This window comes from Cupressus sempervirens, chromosome 9 (genome assembly GCF_028749045.1).
Source record: "Cupressus sempervirens isolate cs-2001-9-10 chromosome 9, ASM2874904v1, whole genome shotgun sequence".
Taxonomy (NCBI): domain Eukaryota; kingdom Viridiplantae; phylum Streptophyta; class Pinopsida; order Cupressales; family Cupressaceae; genus Cupressus; species Cupressus sempervirens.
In genome coordinates this window covers 477,612,314-477,620,026 of record NC_143126.1, presented here as the reverse complement: position 1 = coordinate 477,620,026, position 7,713 = coordinate 477,612,314, and the positions used below count along the sequence as shown (strand labels likewise).

At 32.3% G+C, this 7,713-nt stretch overlaps 1 pseudogene; it reads right to left on the bottom strand.

The window, feature by feature from the left end:
• Nucleotides 1–4,228: 4,228 nt before the first annotated feature.
• Nucleotides 4,229–6,611, bottom strand: LOC149539397 (endoglucanase 8-like; annotated as a pseudogene).
• Nucleotides 6,612–7,713: the final 1,102 nt, after the last annotated feature.

Below are 7,713 nucleotides of genomic sequence, written 5' to 3'. Positions count from 1 at the left end.
ACTCTTATTACCACCAACATTCAGCTCTAAAAGGAAGTTATATGGCATTTCCTTAATCATTATTACCTCTTTGAGTTTGTCTAGACTAAATTGAATTTAAGTAGGGTTTCCCTCTCCCACCAACACTCTTTGGTACCTATATTGATGATTATGAGAATTTTCTTAGACAAGGTACCCCTATAGATGATGGTTGGCTTCTTTATCATTTTGTGATTTTTATTTACTCTTTATGGATAATGTATTCCTCCTATCTAATTCTATTGATTGTTTGCAGAGACAATTTGATGCACTTTTTGAGTTTCATAATCTTTACTAGCCTATGACCAACCTAGATAAAACTAAAGTCATGATCATCAACACCACTAAGGATGCTCTTTCTATGTTTGATTTTTTATACTTAAGTAGGAGTTCAATTTATGGGTCTCTCTCCTACTAGCTTGCATGTCTTGCCTTTACAAGGGAGACACCATTGGTATAAGGTGGTCCTATCTTAGCACATTGGAAAAGATATGGATGGTTATAACATTTTATCAATTATATGGCTATATTTAGTAGGTTCTTATGCTCTCCTCCAACATTGACAATCTCCAAGTCCTTTTGAAGAAGGGCTCAATAAAACTATTTTTGCAAATTTGACATCCCTACTTTTAATATTGTTTCCTTTTTAGGAGGTGAAGCCTTCTCAACATTATATTTAAGCCTTCATGATAGAAACAGTTGAAGAACCTTCATGTGAAACAAATTTTTTCCAAGGAGACCCATGTTTAATGCATACAAACTACCAAAAAAGAGTAGACAACAAAAGAAATTTGACTAATGTACCTTGTTAAGCTATTGGACAACTTCTTGTTTATCATTTTCACCAGATGTTTGGAACCATTCATCAAAAATCTCAACAGAGCTAAAAATTTATGGGATTAAGAAATTCAGCAATGACCAAAATTCATGGATATTATTCTACAAGCACAAACCAATAGACCATTTAAATAATAGTTAACACATAACAAGGCTGCTTGTACTAGCTATAAGACTCATTATTATTGGACCAACATCTACAAAGTCAAGTTATGTCAACATAAAATATCATAGGAACATAATATAAGCCTCAGAAAGATTAGAGATGCATTATACTTGAAGAGGTGTCCCAGTTATAAGAAGTTTGTAATTGGTGCTATATATTCTCATTGATTTTGCAATAAGTGAATTTTCATTCTTAATTTGATGTGCCTCATCAATAATATTGTATTGCTAACTAAATTGTTGAAGTGTTGCTTTTTATTTAATTGTCATCTCATAACTAGTGGCACACACATCAATTTTTCCTAGTACCAACATATTTTCATAAATGTTTGCTTGGATAATTTAAGAAGGCCAAAAATTGTCAATAACTGATTAACAATCCTTTAAAAAGGAAATAGGTTAAAGTTGGGCATTAACTTTAATAAGCAGCAGGGCTATACCTTGATTCATAAAAACAAAATGAACTAGAATGTTATCACTACCATTAACCCAAAATTCTAAATGATATATTACCTTTTTGCTCTGCCAAACATCGTTGTTGTATGACCAAAGCATCTAGTGCAATTTTCTTATAAGCTCTCTCTATCACCTTCTCCTCTATAGTATACTACAACTATAAACAAGAGTAAATCTTAAAAAAAGACAAAAAAACTTGGAAATATTTTGTTCATCTCAAGTAAAAAGGTAAACCTCTATAAAAAATTGGAAGACTTGAACTTCTTTCTTCTAGCCAATCCTATGTGCATGATCTTGCACTTGTAAATCTACTTGAGGATTCTTGTAACCCTAAAAATTTTAGATTCCAAATACTCTGGTAGCAATGTTGACACCTAATATAATATTCCTCATATAACAGGTGCATACTAGTCACTATTATACAAAATGACAACATCTGCAGTGGCAAGGTTAATTCCAGACCTCTTGCTCTAGTAGAAAGCAAGAAAATAAATTTGTCACTACCCTCTTGGTTGAAAGAATCTATTGAAGCATCACACTTCTCACCATTTGTATTTCCATCAATTCAGTAATATGGATATCCTTGATACATAAAATAATCCTCCAGAATGTCCAATAGCTTGGTCATCTATATTATGAGGTAATTGGTAAATACTTGCTTGTTATTAACAAAGACCAAAAGGTCAATTTATACAAAAGAATGAGACAATGTTTCCTTAGGGAACAATCATAAAAAATAGAAACATTCTATTCTAGAGAAAGAAAAAAATTAATGCAAACTAAAGCTTAAGATATTTACAAGATAACCATTAACTAATAATAGATGTGATGCAGGAGCATCTTGCATGGGAAAAAAAAAAGAAAAAAAAAAAAGAAAAAAAAAAAAAAAAAAGTTTGTGGAGGAGAGATAAAGTGACGAAAATTAGAGGAGAAATAATAAAAAAATAAAAAAAGGGAAAAAGGAGAAAAGAAAGGAAAAGGTGATTTCTATTTTTGAGGTGTATAGGTGGCATAATAGAAAAAAATAAAAAAATAAATGGTTGTCATTCCATTTATTGAGGTGAGTGGGTAGAATTCTAGAAAGTTATGAATATTGCAAAAAGTTTTGGAAGTTGTAGAAGGTTGTGGATAAGTCATGCATGGGGTGGTAAGTGCCTATTTAAGCAAGGCATATGAGCATTTCTAAATCAAGCTCAAGGGGAAGCTTGAGGAGTAGAAGCTTGGAGAAGCTTGAGGAGTAGAAGCTCAAGGAGAAGCTTAAGAAGGAGTAGTTTGGGAAGTAGAAGCTTTGGAAGGAAAGCTTGGAAAGGTGAATGTTGTGGAAGGTGAAGCTTGGAAAGCTTGGAAGGCTTCAAGGTGTGAAAGGAAGGAGAAAGTGAAGAGTGAGTTTTCCTGAGTCTGTGGACAGAGCGCCAAATGTGAGGCAGTTTACAACAGGATTGTGATAGACTTGTGAGTGTGTAGACAGAGCGCCGAATGTGAGGCAGTTTACACTTGGATCTTGGATTAGGTTTGTGAGAAGAGCTAGTGACTGTGGTTTAGAAACAAGAAGGTTGCTTGGTGGCTTGCGAGCACAAGTTGAGATCTTAGAGGTTTCTACTAGAGCGTGGATCTGGACTAGCTTGGGTTTGGATTGGATCTTGAGAGATCTTGGAAAAATGTTATTGTAATTGCTATTGAATTTTCAGGTATAATAAAATTGTCTTCATCTTGTTGCATTCTTTGTCATGAGTTGGTAAGGGTGGTGTGGCCCTTTGTCAGTGGTATCCGAGTGTACCTACATTAAGATGACTTATCTATTATTATAATAATCTATAGAAAACAAGAAATATTTGAGCAAGCTCTTGCATGGTAAAGAATACAACTCTAAAACAATTTCATTAAACTACAACTTACCTGAGAAAAAATGAGAACTCGAGAATCAAGATCCTTCAACTTTGGAAGAAGCTTTTCTAAAAGAACCATTTTGCTTGGTCGATCAAAAAATCCAAGATGATATAATTAGCAAATGTAACATATTAAACCTAGAAGTGTGGCAAAATCCAAGATAGTGTCAAATAGAACCCACAATGATATGCCAAACCAATACTTACTTGCATTTGTGACTAAATAGTCTCTAGATGTATGGGGTGGTCCTAGCTTAGCACCTTGGAAACAATATGAATGATTACAAAATTTTCTCAATTTCATAGCTATATTCAATAGGCACTTACACTTTCCTCCAATATTGACAATCTCCAAGTCCTTTTGAAGAATGGCTCGGTAAAACTATTTTTGCAATTCTGACATCCCTGCTTTGGATATTGTTTCCTTTTTAGGGGGAAAACCCTTCTCAACATCAAATTTAAGCTTTCACAATAGAAATGGTCAAAGAAACTTCAAGTGAAACAAATTTTAGCCAAGGAGACCCATATTTAATGCAATCAAATTACCAAAAAAGAATAGGTAACAAAAGAAATTTGACTAAAATACCTTGTGTGGTAGTTTTTGTATCAATGGTTTGATCACATTCCAAAATCCATCATCCAATTCATGGAGTGCTATATCTACTCAATTATTGGGATGATTGTATGTAGAGTATGATTATAAGTGTTGACAGGAACACTACACACAATTTGATCTAATGGCTCTTCCAAATCATATTTAGTACTTCTTATGATATTGGTTCATGTAGAAACAATATTTAGTACTACTTACTATAGTGATGACCATGGTGTTACTGATGTTAGTGAAGAATAGTAGGTTTCTATCTCTAGGCTACTCCTTCCAACTTGGCAGTAGTGGCAAAAATGTTTCTACAGTGCACTACTTGATTAGAATGGCACAAATAACTTGGTCAAGCTAAAAGAATATGGATGTTACATGTTGTATGTTTCTCCCTCCTTTCTTGTACACCCACATACAAATTAACAACCCTCAATTCTTCTCTATTGTGATTAGATTGTGGGGCATCTTAGTAAAATAAATATAATTGGTGTATGTGCAACATGTGTGTAGGGTGTTTTAGGAAATAGAGAGCTGATGAAGTTGTTAGCATGTCCCTTGTAGGTTTGAAGGAAGTTCACCTTCCCTAATAAGAAATCTTGTACATTTTGAAACAGACAAATAGGTAGTCAAAAATTTTCCCAATATTATAGAAACGTACTTAAAAGGGGTTTTCTACAATCAATTTCCATAGTTTATGATAATTGTTCAAAACGATTTTAGATTTAATTGTATTAACTTTTTTATCACTTCTTTTAGTCACATTCTATGATCTGTTATCACAACAATAAAAAGTAAATTTAAAAAAAAAAAGAAAAATCTTGATAACAGATCATGAAATTTGAGCTTACACATTAATTTAACAAAGTTCATGTAGTCAGATCCAAGACTATTTAAAGTAACAAATATGTTGGAATGGAAAAGTAAGTGATTGCTTTATATAGAATACAAACTAATATGAGGATTTGGGGAGGAAATAAAATCATCTTAAATACAAGAACTTTTATCCCTACATGTTTGTTTTCCCATCCAAACTTGTTGATATTTTAAATAACTCCTAGAGTCTCTCTATTCATTTGAATGTAGCTGAGGTAAGTGTGATCTTTGGTTGCTCTGTGAGGCCATGCTACACCCCATAATAATTCATCCTACAAATACAATTAAAATATCATTCAAATTTTTTTAACAACATAGTATGAAGCATTAAAAAATATTCTAATAGATAAAGAGCCATGTAAGAACATAGTATCCATCCAAGTCACAGTATAAAGGACACACTCCTACTTTGAGGTTGTCACTATATACCCCCTTATGTTTGTTTGCAAATTGGAAATACTACTAAATAGATAATATATTTTCATTTTACTTGTTTTTATTTGAATGCATACAATCCTAATTCATTATTCTACTAAATAATGGGTCCCTTGAGATGGTTTTTAATTGGGTAACCAAAAAAGTAACATTTCTAATAGTAATATTTCCAATTGTCAAATCTAAATCATCATTTATTTCCAAATTTTACCTCGAAGTAAAACCAACAAGCTCTCATTTTTAGTGTATGCATGAAGCTCTTTATTGGTCATTGATCAGACTGATGGTATAGAAAAATAAGAATATCTACATATAATAAAGTGAATTATATTAAAATTCCCTTATTAGACATTAATTATTCATACTCTTTGGGTCCAAGATTTTATTTCAAAAATTTTAACCCATGAATAGTTAATAGAAACTTTTGTCCAATAGTTTTAAGTACTGCTGAAACTAAAACTTCAATATAATTGTCAAACTAGTTCAGGCATGAGAGTTCATAATTAGTATGCTAGCTAACTTACATGATGTACAATGCTAAGAAGGCACTGAGAGTATTCTTAATACAATGACTTAAATGGAATATATGGTGTTGCCAAGGTAGCTATATTTTTAGCAGCAATATTTGAGCCAGGCCTTCCTTTGCTGATTTTATAGACTATTTTTGTAGTGTACATATCCTCTGATCTCTCCCAGAAATTACAATTTGGAATGGGATTACCCACCTGCTTTAACATACAAAAAAACACTAAAATTTCTCTCTTTAACATTACAAATCACTAACTAGAACTCAAGATACATATTACCATTGCAAAATTAAAAAATCTTTATATAAATTGTATCTAGGTGTGCAATGGTTTTGAAAAGATAGTTTATAGAACAAGAAATGGTACACTTCACATTCTAGAGCTTAGAGCCCATGAACTTACCAAATTCTATGACACATCATGCCAACATTGTGGTAGTAAAAACCATGGGAAAAGCATACTTGACATTGTCCCTTGCATCATAGTATCTTCCCACCTAGTCAACCTGCACATCAAAAACTTTCACTTACTAGTAAAATATGAATGTAAGTTTTAACTCACAACATAATCAAACATAAAAAAATACAAAATTGTATTTTTTTTAGAGCCATCCCTAAGACCAAAGTCCCTTCTCCATTTGATGTGCTAATTTGTAGGATTTTTCCTCGATCTCTACCCTTCGAAGGACATAGGGCACTTTAATAGAGCATCTATGTGGTCATGGCCTAATGATACTATTGTGGGTGATGTTGCTACCATAATTAATAAGCCCAAGACTAATATCATTTGGGCCCTCTTAAACATAATCCCCATTTTAGAATCTACTGAAAAAATGCACATAAGAGTTGCAAAAGCCACAACTACACCCCCAAGTTGAGCAATGTGTGTTTTGTTACTTATAAGAACAAGAATAAGAAATGATCATAGGATTTCTTCCCTAAAATGTATTGGTATATTTTCATTAAATAAATTACTAGAGAATGTAGCTATTGGGTAGTCATAGCAAGTAACCCTTTCCAAGAGTGAGTGTGGGGACAAGACAACCTTTACGATGAGGACATTTTCAATATTAGAAATAATATAAAATTAATTTGTTAAATGGAAAACCCCATTTTTTTTTGTCTCTTTCACATCACATTATAGTGGTCTACTGCTAACTAGTAAATGTGAACTCAATAGACATGTCATCAATGCATTAGATGAGATAATAATATAATTCAACCATAAGCCTTGTAGGTCTGAGCTGATGAATGTGCAGGTGCAAAGAGAAGCCATAGAATCCACATATATATTATGTCACAAAGTGATATCTAGTCTTGATGCCTTCATTTAGTTTTTTTCCTTTTTATCAATTTGGGTGTCTGTAAGCTATAGAGGGTGTTTAGGGTATCTACCAAAGGGATGAAACCAATTAGATAAGAAGAAGATAAGAAGAATGACATGAAACAATTCAACAGATTACCAAAATAAAAAATAATTATTTTTCAATCATGAACTATTCTATGAAAAGAAGTAAACCAGGAAGAGTTTACGATAGGAACAACAATAAATTATATTGTAGTTTTACATTGTCTGTAAAACTTCATTTTTCAACTCTTAAGATAAATATACTGCTCTAAAAAATTTTTTGTGTGTAACTTGCAAAGGATGAAAAGGACTAGTGTTGGTGGAATAATCTCTATCAATTGAGAATAACAAGAGGAATAAATAATTGTAACATAAAATGTTGGGACATCAACACTAACCTTCCAACCACTAAAATGAGACTTTGTACTTGCATGCTTAATGCACATGTTGGGCACACTATATTAGTGTAATATAATTGGTCTACATGCTTAATGGATAAATTTCTCTAGAAATTAGTTTTGATAGAAATTAGTATCTAGCTCTTTATATTTGTTACCGGTAGTAGTAA